Here is a 17,514-nt window from a genome sequence, read left to right as displayed (position 1 = left end):
GTATTTTAGACGTTAATCACTCTCTTGCCAGCAGGCGCGTAGCCAAAAATCTTGTTCGGGGGAGGGGAGAGGGCACCTTGATTTCGGGAGGGGGACCCGTTTAAAATGGGCATTTTTCGCTCTCTATGCCATGGCAAAAAAAAATTAGTGGGGGGGGGGGGACGTGCTGTTGTTACGTCCCCTGGCTACGCCCCTGCCTGCCAGGATGGCACAATATTTACTTGTTTTACTTAACTCCTTCTGAACAATTATTACATTAACAGTACTACTCCCGACGCCACCGTGTGTAGCAAAAAATATAACGCTGCTATTATGCCTGTCTTTGATTCTGTGTTTGTACCCACTGTCGCAGCTCCGATCGAGCTCTTTTGGTTTCAAAACAAACTAAAGACTTGTGTTCTTAATGAACTTGTTCTCGTGTCTTGATGAGTACGTTAAAGGTACAATACACCACCCGACGTTTCCACATACTTCTGTAAAATGTTACATGCGTATTCGCTTGCAAGGCACGATGATGGTGGGTTCACACGATGTGAAATAATGCACTCTATCTTGCTGTATGACTAGAGTAAAAACAGAGTCTTCCACACTGTTTTCCACTAGCGTGGTAAGCTTTATTATCGCCATAAATTTCAGTGTGACGCCGAAACACAACACTTTCCAAAAGTTTTACGTCCTGAGAATGTTTTGAGTGAGTTAATGTTCTATTGATGTAAGTCGTTCGATTATGATACACAACGTACATTGTAGCAGAAAAAAAGTGTTTTTCGAGGTTTTGTCGCACCGCCCTTATGCTTAGGGAATTAGTATTCATAAATAGAGGTCCCGCAATTGCTAATAGTGCTGATTGTCACTATCGAATCTTGTCCTGCTTGTTTTGCAAAAAAAAACTTGAATAGAATAAATCTTGAATAGTAGAAAGTTTATGAAAGAAACATAGATAGTAAATATCTATATAAAGAACTTGGATAGCACAAGGTGTATGAGCGAAAACTTGGTCATAGACAATTCAATAGCACGCGCAGAAAAACCTAGAACTTTCAAGGTTTTTTCCCCTAAAGATGATCACGAGTTGGAATGCATAACATGAAAACTACTTTTGCATAAATACTTTGTTTCCTGTTGCTAGAAAGTGGCGTTTGTCGAATGCTCTTCTGTATTACCCAATTCTGCTGTATGGAAGTATCGGCGTACGCTTGGCCGAATAAGAGGCCAGGTTCTTACGATTCGTGAAACATGTATTGCTCTTGAATTTATTTTAGGGGCGAAGCTCCTTAGGGCGTGGGCTGTGCGTCCCCTGTAGCCTGTATGTAGCCACCTCTAGTTTAGTTCTTGCAGTGTTCACTAGATGGCGGTACCGTCCCCTGTATGTAGCCACCTCTAGTTTAGTTCTTGCAGTGTTCACTAGATGGCGGTACCGTCTCCTGTATGTAGCCACCTCTCGTTTAGTTCTTGTAGTGTTTACTAGATGGTGGTACTTGTAGCTGATGATGAAAAGATGCAAGATGTTATAAACTAGAAAGCGATACTTGTAGTTGTTGAAAGACGCGAGATCTTATAAAATAGGAATGATGTCACATATGGCGCGTGTCATTGGTTGAAGGCAATCGTTCGATTTAGTGCGGCGATGTACGCTAGGGGGAGCGATGTAATAAAATGGAGTGGGCAAAATGTACAGAGGATTCATGGTTTACCAGGTTTACCTCCGGAGCTTCGCCCACTCATCATCATTCACTTCGTGGATATGGCGGAATTTTTTAAACAATACTGATAATTCGCATTGTCAGTATCTGCGTGGAGTCTTTGTTGTTACTTTGATTTTTTTTGCGCTGTTCATTCTCAGCACGTATCACCGACTGCAAACGATGCATCCCCGTTGTTTAGCCGCTTAAGATTTACGCCGGTTGACTCAATTCAGTGGAAAATGGCCCGCCTTTCGTGAACGAACGAGCTGCAGGGGCCTTCACGTGATCCAGATAATACACATTATTTGATTAGGAGAGAGGTAAAGCCTATCTTAAAGTATGCATCAGAATAAAGATAAAGTACGTCAGAGTATAAGACTCTTAAATTAAAATACGTGCTTCTGTACCTGAGTTTCTTTCATTTTAGCCTAGTTGTAGTAACAGTTTGTTGATTTGTTTTTCGCGCGTGTAGCTGAACAAGTTAGTAAAGTCTGAAGGCATAGTGCCGTTGGAAGCTCGTACGTGCAAACATAAACGCTGGCTACAGCTCTCTCTCTGCTTGAGTAGCAGGCATACGCAATCCGAACATACTCACCAAAGGCCCACAGCACATAAAACACGCACCGATTCTTTAAGGTGGAATCTGAACGAAGGTAAATAAAAGTCGGGATGAAGTCTTAGCTTTGTCATATTGTTAGAGCGGCACAACATGACAATATATATGTTTGATGATAAACCCACTTGAGTGCCTTATAATACCTTTCGTATTCCTTTATTGTTCCTTGCACCCCCCTCTCTACATGGCCACTTCTTTCCTGTTAGTCGTACAATTGCATTACCTTTGACCATAGCATCTAATTTTTTTCCTAATACTTTTATCATCAACAGCACTCTGACCCATCTATGTGATTTTTTTCTTAAAAACGCATTCCAATTTTCTTCAACACTTTTAAATATATGCCAACAATGTAAAATTCGCGGTGGTGTTAGGCATAGCAAGCTTCTGAACATCGCCTTTTTATATTTTTTCCCAAAAAGTAAGATGTTGAAATTATTGAATGACATCTGGTGAAACTGTCTCGCCGTTTCTTAATTTTTGCAAATATGTACTGACGAGCTCTAAATTCCTTTGTGCTCGAAGAAAGGAATGTATACGTGCCCTGACTAATATGTAGTAAACGTGTGCTGAATGTAATCTAGATAAGGTCACGTAAATGGCAAACTTACGGAAACCTACGGCAAACTTACGGAATAAAACAGAATGACTAAGAAATAATTGTCAACTTTAACCGCGCGCCGTCCTCTAATGCCTGGCTCGTGTGTTGTTGGGCAACACGACTACCGATTGGCAGCTCTATCTGACGATGCTTAAAAGTCGTTGCAGAGTCCCGTTATTGATAAGCAGTACTCCACGTCGGCCCGCATTCTCGCGCCAGTTCTTTCATGGACCACTAATGTGATGGCTTGGGTATGTTTGTACGACATGGTGAAAACTGAAGTCGTAAATGACGAGGGCAGAAGAGAAACTTTAGAGAGACGTGTGTCTCAAGCACCTCTTTTTCTTTCGTCTTGAGCGCTTTCGGGTTTCGTCGTTCAAAGAGGCATCATATAGCCCCGGAATGGTCTTCAGCTCAAGGCAGACATAGCAGTTACTTTTTTACCTTCACTTCACTTCCTGTGAGCGCACATTGACGTGCTGAGACGCTATGCTGGATGGCCCAAGCTTTATGAAACTCGACATTTTTCTAAGCTCTGACGACACTCTTGTTTGAACGAACCAACAGTACAAAAAAGCCAAATTCATCCCTCAGCGCTCGCCTTCCATTGATTACAAGGGAACGCGGCATCGCTTCCAAAACGGTCGACAAAGTTGGACGGTGTTTTCGAACTACCCAAACAAGACGACGGGAATCACGAGTGCAACATCTTCAAGAAACCACAGGAGAGTGGATCTTGTACACCGATGCATCTCCGTCTCATACCGGTGAGGGATTTCGAACAGGAATAGCTTCCGATGGACTACCACTGTCATGGGGCTTCCATTAGAACATTAGTACCTAATACATTGCAGTAATTACGGCCATAGTAGAAGCAGTTACCACGCCCAACCCTAATGCCCGTAATTTACTCATACGCTCAGATAGCCACGCAGCCTGTCAAGCCCTCGCGACTGGTGATATTCCAGACGCACATTACAACAAACTTACAAAGCAATTGGCTGACCACCCTTGGTTACTTGTTCGTATGCAGTGGATACCTGGTCACTCAGGGATCAGAGGGAAGGAAGTGGCACATGCCATGTCCTGCGTAAATCCCCCAGGCCCTCCCCTGTGATGGCTGGATTCACCGAAGCGCACTGGATCACTTGCTATGGCACGTTTAGACAAGCGCGAATTATTAGATGAGATGCGCAACAATCGCAGGGTTTATTCCGATCCTCCTCACTCCATGACGAGACGTTTTAATGACACCACGCATTCACCACTACATACAAGACAAGGACGGGTCTCCTGATTGCGTGGCCTATGGTGGCTTCCCGGATAACGCTCATGTTTTGTGGGACTGTCCAGGTAGTCGCGCAGCTATGGGCTAGAGCCTCAAGCACATACCTATAAACCTAAGACATGCGGCCCTGGAGAAGTTGCTGGCGAACTCCTCTCCAATTGTCATGAAGACACTGCTCCAACATTTGCAACTTCTAGGTATGTCTGATGAATAGGCCTTTCTTTAGTAAACCTGGACTGGGGTTCGTTTATTTTCAATAAAGTTGTTTTCCCTCTGTTTCTCAAGCTAGAGGCATCTTATTTTGCATTTGTTTGTCGTTACACTGAGGGCAGAAGTGTGCTCATGCAATGAAAGTGTGGGAAACTCTTCCTGGTGTAGTTTTAAAGGTATGGACTATGAGAAATCATTTTGAAGCTTCTAATACCAGCACTATGTGCGCTATGAAACGATAAGCAATTTTGGCCTCTGAGATTAGTGTCGGCTGAGCGCTTTACAAAATCGCGACCGCAGCTAGACCCGAGGTCACGTGTTAATCATCATGATCGGCTGTACATTCTAGCGCGCTGCTCGGCCGGTGCGCGCCCTCGTCGCGGTCTTCATCGTCTGCTTCCACGCGAGGCCGCGCAGCCCGCAAATTAATTTCTTGGCTGAGTGGCGCATGAGTGCTTGGCTTGTTCGACCCGGACATGTTAAGACTAAGCTATTCAACCAAGTCATGACAACAGCGAGTTGATTATGGCACATTTCAATAACAATATACTAATTAAGCCGTAAAGCTAGGACCATGCTAATTAAAGCATGTCAGTTGACGTACTAACGGAACCTTGCTAGATAACGTGAAAGGAATCATTTGCACGCTAAGTAAATGAGTGATAACTAAACCTCACTTCTAATATAATAATTAGTAACCTGATAATCGAGATTACATTAAATACCTCCATACTAGGGAGGCCCTTGCTTGGTGAAACCAAGATGATTATTGTTCTTTTTCTTGAAACTTCATTACTCAAGGCAAAACTGTTCAGTGTTATGTTCGTGAAGACCTAGCTAGTTAGTATACTTCAAATCAAAACAGCTGGTCCGGTCTTCATTTTGAAGCAGATCAAACAGATGAGTTGACGACCGCCCCGCCGCGGTGGTCTAGTGGCTAAGGCACTCGGCTGCTGACCCGCAGGGCGCGGGTTCGAATCCCGGCTGCGGCGGCTGCATTTCCGATGGAGGCGGAAATGTTGTAGGCCCGTGTGCTCAGATTTGGGTGCACGTTAAAGAACCCCAGGTGGTCTAAATTTCCGGAGCCCTCCACTACGGCGTCTCTCATAATCATATAGTGGTTTTGGGACGTTAAACCCCACAAATCAATCAATCGAGTTGACGACCGACTTAAAAAGCTGGAGAATCGCGTTCATCCACCACGTTTGCTCTTGCGAGCGGCACGATTTACATATCAGCTTTATCAGGCACAGTATGCACTCACGCAGACAAAAGTAATAGTTATATCAGCACGTAGCCATGGAGTCTCGTACACAATTTGACCGCGCTCACGACGCATCCTCTCGCAGCCGCGTTCTCGCCGTGATGCGAGCGCCCGCCGTAGCAACCTGTCTTTATATTTATCTGCAATATTTTATAGAAACGAAACATATCGCAGAAAAGTGCTGCATGTTCTCTTTCGCTGCCTATATTAGTGGAAATATTTATGCTGCAGGTGTAATGACAGAAGCTGCTCTAATGCAGAAAATCGCCCACGGACATGCCTACGGGAGGTGCATGTGAGTTGACGAAAAGATAGCGCGACAATGACGCTGACGCCGCTGCACTGCTGAATTGTCTACATAGTGGCGGCGTTGACGTGTTCGCACGCGGCGTTTCTTTTAAAACCGCTGCAAATGCGCCACATACATTTCGACGCCACGCGGGTTCTTGTAGCCACGTTTATCAGCGCTGTTGTCATGTCCTCCGCACTGTCGTCATGCCATCACCACCGTATACTATAGAGCCAGCTCGGTGCAAACTCGTCTGCTCGAGAAGCTCGTACCATCACGCATCGCACGGCCCGGCTGGTCGCATGCTTCTGGAAAATAAGCGCGCAATATACGCCACACTCGGTGCACGATCGCATGAATTTACAGCACCAAAACTGATAGAAAAAAAATTATATATCTCACTGGGCGTTTACAGTGTGTTTCAGCTAACTAGCTCGTACTATATTTCTGAATTTGGTGCGCTCAGGAAAAACAAGGAAAAACGTAGAGAGCAGAGAAGGTTCAAGTGATATATTCAGCCGTTGCTGCAGGGCCAAGCATCGCAGCTTTTCTGTGGAGTATTTTATTTTGGAGTCAATATTTCAAAGTTAAATTAACGAATCAGCGGTAATTACACAACCTATCGGAGTGGTAACGGACTTAGCCTAAATAAAATATTCTGACGTTTCAGACCAAGCGGTCGTACTTTTGAATCAAAAATGGTTGGATTCATTTACTATAAGAAGTCAACTAAGCAACGCATGTAATCGCTCACTCTGGTGGATGGAAGTAAATATTCTACCGTGTCGCGCATGGTTTATCAAAAATACCAGGTCAATTCGACGGGCGTAAGTCATGTGCTTATTCTTTGAATATAACGCTCAAACTGGCGTATACACTCCGCAGAGGATTTTACATATTGGCTTTAGGGTGTCACTATCTTGCGCTGCAAATCGAATTTTTACTGGAAACTGTTTTACGCTGGGGTTCACTACGGCTCCGCTGATGTACTTTCGTTATGGAAGCGATGTTAAAAATTCACGGCGTCCCATATAGCTTGAGCCAAGAATTTGAAAGTGAAAGGCAGTTAATGATCGATTTATATGTGGGATCTCCAAAACCAAAACCACCATATGATTATGACAGACGCCGTAGTGGAGGACTCCGGAAATTTCGATCACCTGGGGTTCTTTAACGTGCACCCAAGTCTGAGTACACGGGTCTGCAACATTTCCGCCTCCATCGGAAATGCAGCCGCCACAGCCGGGATTTGATCCCATGACCTGCGGGTTAGCAGCCGAGTACGTTAGCCACTAGACCACTGTGGCGGGGCAAAGAGAAAGGCAGTTAGGAGGTGAATTTAACCAAACGCATACTACTTGCATTAGCCTGCAGATACTCGGGCAATTTTTTAATTTCTCTCAATACTAATAAATAGTAATTCTTAATTACCTATTTTTTTAATTATGGGCTGGAAACCCAAAATATGAACACTGATATGTAGAGCACTTTCAGAAACCACCGACTAAATTGTTTTCTGTAAGATACGTCTCGCGCTCTTATTTTTTCCGCGTTGTAAAGAAAGCCCGTGGAATGTGTAAGGAAGCCATGTGATGGACCGCGAGCGCATTGCTATATATATTGTGCTGCTATAGGCTTTTTTGACAACACGGCAAAAGTGACAGTGCTTGACGTATCGCACGGGAAACAATTTAGTCGGTGGTTTCTGAAAGTGCTCTACATCACAGTGTTCATATTTTCGGTTTCCAGCCAATGATTAAAAATAGGTAATTAAGAATGATAAATAATTAGTATGGGGAGAAATAAAAGATAGCCTGAGTACCTACAGGCTAGTGCAAGTACACTCTAAGTAAATAACTGCCTAGACTACACGCCCGCAGGCAGGAAATCAAGTCAAATTATCGCCGCTTCTTGGTGGCTCCGTAGCCGTGTTGCAGAGAAACCAGCTCGATTTAAAGTGGCCTTCTGAATAGCCGGGATTTTTGGTCAAACTTTTTCTCGCAAGATACGGCCTGTGGTTAGGCGTGACTTTCCGTAGGCGGCCCGGCCTTGATGTGGTGGCGGAAAAAAGTATAATTTTACGCTTTTCAGAGTGGTTTCTCGCCAAGAATGCGGCGCATATTACGACTACAGAAAATTACAAAACCATTAGTATCACAATCACTTATATGTTCGAAATCAACATACAAAGCACAACCCTAGAATCGAACTTGGAACCACATGCACGCCGAGTAGATGTCTTACCCATTACACCACAGCGCCACCGCATGACGGCGACTCTGTTTGCGGATGTATATATCTACCAAGTGGCTTTTTGCAAACCGTCTTTGTAACCTTCAACTGTTTTTGTGTTATGTGCATGCATTTGATCAGCGAATAGTTTGTAGGGCTTCATGAATTAGAGACAACCACGGTGAGCGCTTTCGGCTCCGACTTCAGTTCATGGTGCGCCGTTCCGCAAGAACGATTAACATGTGTTTGTGCGTCGTTTTAGGGCTTTCCCGTGAGCTGCGGGTGTTACGCTCACCGAAATTCACGGACGAGGCTGTGTTGGACTGTCGAAACCAGCGTATGTTTCTCGCACGTGCGTGTGCTGTGAGAAATTCGGCTGATTTGTGTCGGGAGGTACACGCGTGTCAAGGACAGCAGCCTATTCTCAGCTGCTTGAAGACAATGCGCTTTCGCGCGTAAACGTTGCATGGGTGTTTTAGCGTGCCTACTCTTAACATTTGCATTTCGTATGCGCGAACTGCTGCGCTGGGGCAGCAGCAGCTTTTTAGCATTTCAACGATTACCTATTTCTGCAATTAGAATTTATGCGCATTATTTCGCATATAGAGTGCTTTTTACCCATTTTCAGTTTTGAACTGATCATATTTATGGGGGTGGCTACTCTTACCTTTATTTAGCATCACATCGTTGTTCAAGTGAATGCCGAAACGCGCGCCAAGGTTAAGTATGACGTACACAAATTAGCGACGAACAGGTCGGTCTCCCTCCAAACAAATAATGCCTCTGCACATCTCTTTCGCGAACGTCGGCGTGCAGTTGGGGTCAACAAAAGGTGCAGAACGAACCTCAAAATATTTATTCTTAATGCTAGCAGTTGCTCTTTAGAAAATGGGTATTTTTATAGCTAGTACATTATCTCCACAGCAGTACACTGGTTATCTTGGGCGTGGTTCACGGTTACAAATTCTTGCTGGAATATGAGAACTGTACTTAATGTTCGAAAGAGTGAGCAAATTTGGGTGACATACGCTCTCCTGCTGACTTCGATTGACTGATACATATGTGGGGTTTAACCACCATAGAGATGTCGTAGTGGAGGGCTCTGGAAATTTCGACCACCTGTGGTTCTTTAACCTGCACCCAAATCTGAGCACACGGGCCTACAACATTTCCGCCTTCATCGGAAACGCAGCCGCCGCAGCCGGGATTCAAACCCGCGACCTGTGGGTTAGCAGCCGAGTACCTTAGACACTAGACCACCGCGCTGGGGCTCTCCTGCTGACTTCTGTACTTGATGTTCATCATCAAATTACGCAGCCACTAATCAAAGATCGGCCAATAGATTTTCCATTTTGATCAATTTCTGTCTCGCGGCCTTCAGTTTGTTTCGTTTTTGCCATGATTTCCTAAAATCATCAGTTCAACTTGTTTGGAGCATCAACATACATTGGCCAGTGTTTCAGAATGCTGTCACGCATGCACTAGTATTCTTTTATTTAGTGCATGACAGAGTGTCATACCTCGACTACTGATGAACAAAAAGTTGTTTGCACTCTTTTATTGAAGTCAAAAAAGTAACAATGGGACTGCACATCGCAGTGTATGCCCAAATGCACAGAAATGTATGATATATTGAATAAAATGTGCCATATAGCACTGGAAAATGTTTCGGTCTCCGACTATCTTGTAGAAAAAAATGGCAGCATATCCACGGAGTGAATGATGGAGGGTGAGACGAAGCCTTCGTCCGTCCATTCGTTCTAGCTTCCGTCCGTCCATGCGTCCGTCTGTGTGACCGTCCATGTGTCCATCTGCTCATCCGTGCGTGCGTCTGTTCGTGCGTCCGTCCCTGCGTTCGTCCATGCATTCGCCCCTGCGTCCGTTCATGCGTCCATCCATGCATCTGTATGTGTGTCCCTTCGTCCATCTATTCAACACTCCAAGTACCACCATCTCGCATATTTTCATCATATATTCCCAATATAGAAGTACCGCCATCCGGCGGACATTCCAAGGACTGAACGAGAGGTGGCACACGCACACTTTCTTACGGCTTGCGCTTAGTATCCACTTTCCACCTTTAACCACCTCGAGTTCATGGTATATACTAGTTCATTGTATTCATGGCACTGTGGCTCAACGCTCGCTAAACCTTTCTAAAACTAAGGAGGTTACACCCAGCGAGTATAACGTAGCAACCCTTTCTTGTCAGATAGCGCTCAATGTACATACCAATGGCTGCTAATGGGGATCGCAGCGTGCGCGTTAACTAAAAGCCGAATGATCCTGTCTCTCATTCCCCCTTAGCAGCCATTGGCATGTACATTGAGCACTATCTTTTATTGTTGAACAACGCACAGAAGAAATCTCTCACCGGCACCACCTTGGAGGTCAAAGTGTTATACTTGTTACACACTACAATGGCTACGAGGGACGAACGGGTGCCGCTACAAAGAGCTTGGCCCCTAAAACGACCATCACAAGACAGCGGGATGAAACGGCGACGCAGAAATGCAACGGCATGCAGGCGATGGTTACCGTCACGCCGGCACCGGGTGCCCAGCTGTCGTGGCGACAAGAGGGAAGGGGGGGGGGGCATTTCTGTCTCTTTTTTTTCCTCACTCAATGGTTCTGCTGAACGGTTCTGCGTAAGTTGATGCCGGCTTCTGGCGCTATGCTGGCGTGACGGAGACGGCGGCTCTCCCTTTTTTTCTTTGTTTGCCTTCTTGCGCCTGCCCTTACCGGCTGTATGCGTGACTTCCGTGCCGCACGGATGTCATGGGTATTTTGTATTGCTGGGCTCCCTATAGACAGGATTTTAGTCAGTACGCAGGAGCGTTCCGTCTATATGCCGTTCATTATACGGCACCTGACTTAGAATGTAGTACACGTTTGGTTCAATTCGCCACTGAAGTGTCTTTAATTTTCAAATTCTTGGCTCAAGTTATGTGGGACACCCTGTATATATTAAGAGATTGCAGGGAAAAAATGGGCCCCTTATCTGCAAGCTTCACTGCAAATGTCGTGAAAAGACAATAGTCTTGCGTGTGCAGAGAGTGAACAAAAAGTTTATTTGATATTATTTCAATCACTCCTGTCAGGAGTGATTGAAAGCCATTTGAAATACACAACAAACATATTTTCTGCCTTTCTGAAGTCAAGCAGCACTGTCACAAAAGTGGTATGCTGTGCGCATGGGTTCCCGTCGATTAGGCAGTTGTCAAGAGGAAAAGCCAGGATAAAGGTCACTGAAAATTAAGCTACAGATTAAGTCGAAGTCAGAGCGGAGCTGTTTAGACTTTTGATTTTACGATAAACTCAGACTTCTGCTTTGGCGACGCGCACCGCGGGATTCAAGCGCCGGTGGCGTTGAGCCCCTGCTCGGGCAGCTTGTTTAGCAGCAGTGGCAGAAGAAGGTCAGCAGTGAAGTGCGTGGCTCATCGTTGAGAAAGAAATGGCTGACAAACTTGTATATGGGTACACGGTTTCCATTAGGAAGAGGACGCCGTGAGTGATATCATGGGCGTGGGCAGCTGCGTGCAGCATATCCATCAGCCACCACTGCCAGAGAATAGCGTGGCTGTATGTCTAACCAGAGGATTGCGGAAGGGAGCGCGTGGGTGCATTCTACAATAGCTGCCGCCGATAGGCCTCCTGTGGTAAGAGTGCTTCTCACAACCAAAATCGAAACTGGAAGTGAAACCGACAGCGGAAAATAACCGACGAAGACGAAAGTGTGCACGGGGTCAGACGAACGTGAGCGCTTGAGCTTCGGAACAGCGACGGGCAGAGGAAGAACGCGGCCAGCTAGCAAGAGCGCTAGGCGTTGGGCCTCAGGGGACCGAACCAACGAGCGGGTGTCACCAACCCAACCGGGACGAGCGTGGCATGTTCCTGAGGCGAGTGGCGGTACCGGGCCGGGCCTGACATGCTGTTCCTGTGGCGGACGAGCGTGCGGGCCAGGGCAAGTGGCTGATCCTGTCCAGACTCGGGTCCGGCACAACCAGTCACCGAGATCGTGGCCATGGTGCCACGTCGGAGCCGGTCCGGCACAACCGCCAATTGAAGGTGTGACCTCGGTGTTGCGTCGGCCGCAGCGTGGGGCTGCCTGGTCCAGCACGAGCAGCTGATGGTCTGCTCGTGAGCTCCCGTGCACTTGGCAACCTTTCCGTGGCGAGGTTGCGTCGTCGACGCCATCGTCTTCAGCGGGACCGTGAGTGGCAACCGACGGAATTAGACTTCCGAGTAGTGAGGATGCGTGGGTTACTCGCGGGCGCGTAGACATAAGGACTGTATGACTGAATTACGGAGCCAGTGTGTTGTACAGATAGCCACAGTGTTGTGATTGTTTTGTGTGTGAAGTCAATAGATGTTTGTCTTGTCCTTGTCTTGGGTTTCTGCGTCTGAGGGCCCAAGAACCACCACAATTGGCGAGCCTGCCAGGATCAGAAGATTCCAGGATGGCTTATTAAAATCTAAAGCCATTACTCAGACGCAGCCTTTGTCATGGACAGGGAGAAATTTATTGCACTTGGCCGACAGCTAGGGTTGGAGAACGAGGAGCTCAGAGAGTGGGTTGAGCGAGAGTGCGTTGAAGCTCGAGATGAGCGTGCTAGGGAGCGCGAGATCGCGAAAGAAAACGCTGAGAGGCAGCAGAAGCTGTTAGAGCAGCAGCAGAAGGTGCAGAAATAAGAGCTGAAGATCCTCGAACTGAAGCTTCGACTTCAGGAGAGCGCAAGCAGGGTGCAGCCAAGGGTGGCTGACGAACAAGGAGGATCCAGCATGAGCGCCAGAGGAATAACAGAGGTCTGCAGTCCTCATAAACTGATTTCGCCCTTCAATGAGGCTCGGGACGACCTCGACGCGTACCTGCAGCGATTTGAACGGGTCGCCACGTGACAAGGGTGGCCGCGTGAAAAGTGGGCTCTTTCGCTTAGCCTATTCATGACAGGAGAAGCGCTAACAGTCATAGGCCGGTTCGATCCAACAGCTGTGCTGAATTATGATCAGCTGAAAGCGGCGCTTCTTCAGAGGTTCCGCTATACTGCGGAAGGCTACCGCGAAAAATTTCGTAAAGCGAAGCCCGAAGAAAACGAGACTGGTCTGCAGTATGCTGCAAGACTTTCCGGCTACTTTGACCGTTGACTTGAAGTCGGAAAAACGGAGACAAGCTTTGCTAGCCTGCGAGATCTGATGATAAGTGAGCAATTCATGAAGGGTTGTTCTCCGGCACTCAGGATCTTTCTCAAGGAGAGAAGTTGTAAAACCCTGAGTTCGCTTTGCGAGACTGCCGATAACTTCATGGAAGCACAGGCGCTCACAAACTTAGGAAGAGAACGGATTCCCAAGGATCCTGGACCTTCGGTGTCCAAGCCGGAGTCCGCGAAGAAGACGGAGAAGCCTGCAAGTCGCTGTTTCCTTTGTGACAAGGCAGGCCATCGCGCAGCTGACTGCTGGTCCCGCACGAAAGGGAATACTTTCAGCCGATGCGGAGTATGCAAACAAAGTGGACACAGCAGTGACAGATGCCCCGGTTTAAAATTTGGCAAAGACCAGGCATCATGTATGCTATCGGAAAAACGCGAAGACTTGACACCTGAACACCATAAGAGTGGCTACATTGTTCTCCAAGACGGCGGAACAATACCCATCGTCAATGCCACATCAAGTCGACGATCCGCGAACGTTGGAGTCGCTGACATGCCTGTTGTCGAGGGGTTCCTAGAGGACAGACCAGTGCATGTGCTTCGAGACACCGGCTGCAACACGGTAGTCGTGCGGCAATCCTTGGTTCCGAAGGAGAAGTTCACGGGAACGACGAGCCCAGTGTACTTACTGGACCGTACTGTGCGATACCTCCCAGAGGCAAAAGTCCTTTTGCAATATACATTGATTACTGGGGAAGTACTCGTTAAGTGTATGACCGACCCATTATACGACGTAATTTTGGGCAACATCAAGGGCGCGGCATTGCCGGATACGTTACCTAAGAATGAGTCAGCACCACAGCATGACCATGGCCATGTGGAAACAAGGCGTGCACCATGCACAGACTCTAGCAAAGGGAATGCTGTCAATGGTGAGCAGGATGTATCCGGTAATTTCCACGCAACCCAACCAAGATCGAATGCGGAGGAAGCGTATGAGCCACCGCATGAAGCCATGGAAAAGTGGCCCCTACCTGAAGAAGTCCTCGTGGGAAAAGCAGGAGAAACGAAGAAGCACACTTCTTTACCTGTGATGACTCTGCCTGCTTTACAAGTGGGAAGTGGGGCGCTTAAAAAGTATCAAGTGGATGACGAAACTTTGCGAAAATGTTTCGAGGCGGTTGGCAAGAAAATCATGTCCAACGATCGAGAAACGGTGTATTTCATTCGGGACGGAACCTTATTCCGCAAGCACAACTTGCCAGATGGAACTAATTTGGAGCAACTTGTTGTACCACGACAGTTGCTTGAGGTGGTGCTGAAACTGGCCCACGAAGGCATCTTAGCCGGCCATCAAGGTATCACGAAGACAGTAAGCAGGGTCGCTGGAGAGTTCTACTGGCCGGGTGTCCAATCCGACACAAAACGCTTCGTGAAATCTTGCGACATCTGTATGGATGGATGGATGGATATGGCTGTACCCTTTAGATCGGGCGGTGGCTAGCGCCACCAAGCCGTAATACCTAATGAACCAAAAACTATATATTTTTTTCCTTAACAAGTGAGTTTGAGGATTCGTACTTTGCAGTAGTGAAGAGTTTAATTTTCACTCGTGCCTTGACTTAAGCCGCCAATCAGATAACCTCCTTCTAGTTAAGTCTACCCGCTTAAAGTTTATTTTGCCCTCCCGGTCCCTAAACTCCAGTGCTTTGAAAAACTCTGCGCCATCATCCTGAACTATAGGGTGAAGCCCTTTACAGAACATTATCAAGTGTTCGGCAGTTTCTTCTTCCTCTCCACACGCACTGCACTGTGTCTACCCCTTCGTATTTGCCCCGATATTTCTTGGTTCGTAGTACTCCCGTCCTGGCCTCAAACAGTAGAGAACTACCCCGAGTATTATCATAGATCCTTTCCTTGACAATTTCCTGCTTAAAAGTTCGATAGATCTCTAGTGCGGACTTCTTAATCATTCCCATTCTCCACATGTCAGTCTCCGTTTCCTTCACTTTCTTCTTAACCAATAGTTCTTTTTGGTTTGGCCACCTGCTGTTTTCTAAGTATTTACCAGTCAACTTCCTGGTTCGCTTCCTCCATTTTGTATCGACATTCTTCATGTACACGTAGCGGAAAACCTTCCTAGCCCAACGCTCTTCCCCCATTTCTCTCAATCGCTTCTCAAATTTTATCTTGCTGCTAGCTTCCCTGCCCTCAAATGATGTCCATCTCATATCACCTTGTACTCCCTGATTTGGTGTATTCCCGTGAGCTCCTAAAGCAAGCCCACCTATTCCACGTTGCTTAATTTCTAATCTTGCTTGAACTTCTGATCTCATGCACAAGACCGCATTGCCGAACGTCAGCCCAGGAACCATGACCCCTTTCCATATTCCTCTCACAACATCATACCTATTGTAATTCCACAGTGCCCTATTTTTCATGACTGCTGCATTCCTGTTACCTTTAGTCGTCACGTATATTTCGTGTTCCCTCAGATACTCGGTCCCATTGCTTATACATACGCCCAGATATTTTTATTTATCTGTTATCTCTAGCGTGACCTCCTGTATTCTAAGCTCACTACCTTCGTTGTCATTGAAAATCATGACTGCTGATTTTTCCCTACTGAATCTAAAATCTAGCCTATCTCCCTCATTACCGCAGATGTCCATCAATCTCTGCAAATCTTCCTTGTTGTTGGCCATTAGCACTATATCATCTGCGTACATTAATGCTGGTAGTGCCTGATCAATAAGTTTTCCTTGTTTGACTAAAGAGAGGTTGAAGCCCAGTTCACTTCCCTCTAATTTTGCCTCTAATCCTTGTAGGTACATCATGAATAATAAGGGTGACAGGGGGCACCCCTGCCTAAGCCCCCGTTTTACCTCTGCAGGCTTGGATACCTGTTTTTCCCACTTTATAACAACCTTGTTACCTTTATAGACACCCTTTAAAAGATTAGTGACTACGTGTTCCACGCCTAGTGTGTCCAGTTTTCCCCACAATTCCTCTTGAACCACACTATCGTACGCTCCCTTGATATCCAAAAATGCTAGCCACAGGGGCCTGTGTTCTTTTTCTGCTATTTCGATGCACTGCGTCAGTGAGAACAGATTGTCTTCCAACCTCCTGTGTTTCCGAAACCCATTCTGCAGTTCCCCCAGCACCCCCTCATCCTCTATCCACGCCTGCAGTCTTTCCTTTATAATCTGCATCGCCAGCCTGTAGACCACTGATGTCACTGTTATAAAACGGTAGTTGTTTATGTCAGCTTTGTCCCCCTTTCTTTTATAGATCATGCTCATCCTGCTAAGTTTCCATCCATCGGGAACTTCACCATCGAATATTATTGTACTCACTGCCTCTCTCAAAGCCTGCTTAGACTTCGGACCTAATGTCTTTATCAGCCTAATTGGAATGCCATCTGGGCCTGTTGATGTACTACTAGGAACCCTTTTCTCAGCCCTTTCCCACTCTTGTTGTGAAAATGGAGCCATTGCACCACTTGATTCGTCCTTGTCCATTGTGGTGCATAAATTACTTCTTTGTTGAAATTTTTCTGTCACCCTTGTTCTTATAGATTCAATAGCTTCGTCCCCTTCTAGCCTAGCACCTTCGGTTGTAGTTATAAAGCTCTGCTTTAGACTCGTCTCATTTCTTAGGGAGTTTAGATGGTTCCAAAATTTCGCAGCTGCCTTTCTATTTTTATGTACTTCTGCCAGCCACTGAGCTCCCTTCCTTCTAATCTTTTCATTGATCAGAAGGGATGCATCCCTTCTACAGCTTAGAAAGGTTGCCCATTTTCTTTCCACATCATCTGTCGGTCCACCCCGCTGCTTAGCATGTCTGTGTTCCCTAGAGGCTTCCTGACGTTTTGCTATGGCTCTCTTAACTTCCTCATCCCACCAACTTTTGGGTTTGTGTCTTCTTTTCCGAAGTGACTTGTCACGCATCTTAGCAAGCTCTAGCTCAAAGAGTGTAATTAGATTCGTGTATGTCCACACTGTCTTATTATCCTCCGTGATTACTTTCTCAATTTGTTTAGTGGCTATTTCAATTTGCCTTTCTGGATAAAAATTTTCCTGTAGTTGCTCATCTTGTCTCCTTCCCACTTTCACTGCTCTTCCAAAACTTAGCTTGATACGTTTGTGATCGCTACCCAGACTTCTGGAGCCACCTTCA

At 46.4% G+C, this 17,514-nt stretch overlaps 1 protein-coding gene across 1 annotated transcript in view; it reads left to right on the top strand.

Moving 5' to 3' along the window:
- The window catches only part of KCNQ (KCNQ potassium channel), a 320,065-nt gene that overhangs the window by 175,326 nt on the left and 127,225 nt on the right, over positions 1–17,514 (top strand). The window lies entirely within an intron of this gene.

Source organism: Rhipicephalus microplus, chromosome 5 (genome assembly GCF_043290135.1).
Source record: "Rhipicephalus microplus isolate Deutch F79 chromosome 5, USDA_Rmic, whole genome shotgun sequence".
Lineage (NCBI taxonomy): Eukaryota > Metazoa > Arthropoda > Arachnida > Ixodida > Ixodidae > Rhipicephalus > Rhipicephalus microplus.
The sequence above is the reverse complement of the archived record's forward strand: the minus strand, read 5'-3'. Positions and strand labels throughout refer to the sequence as shown.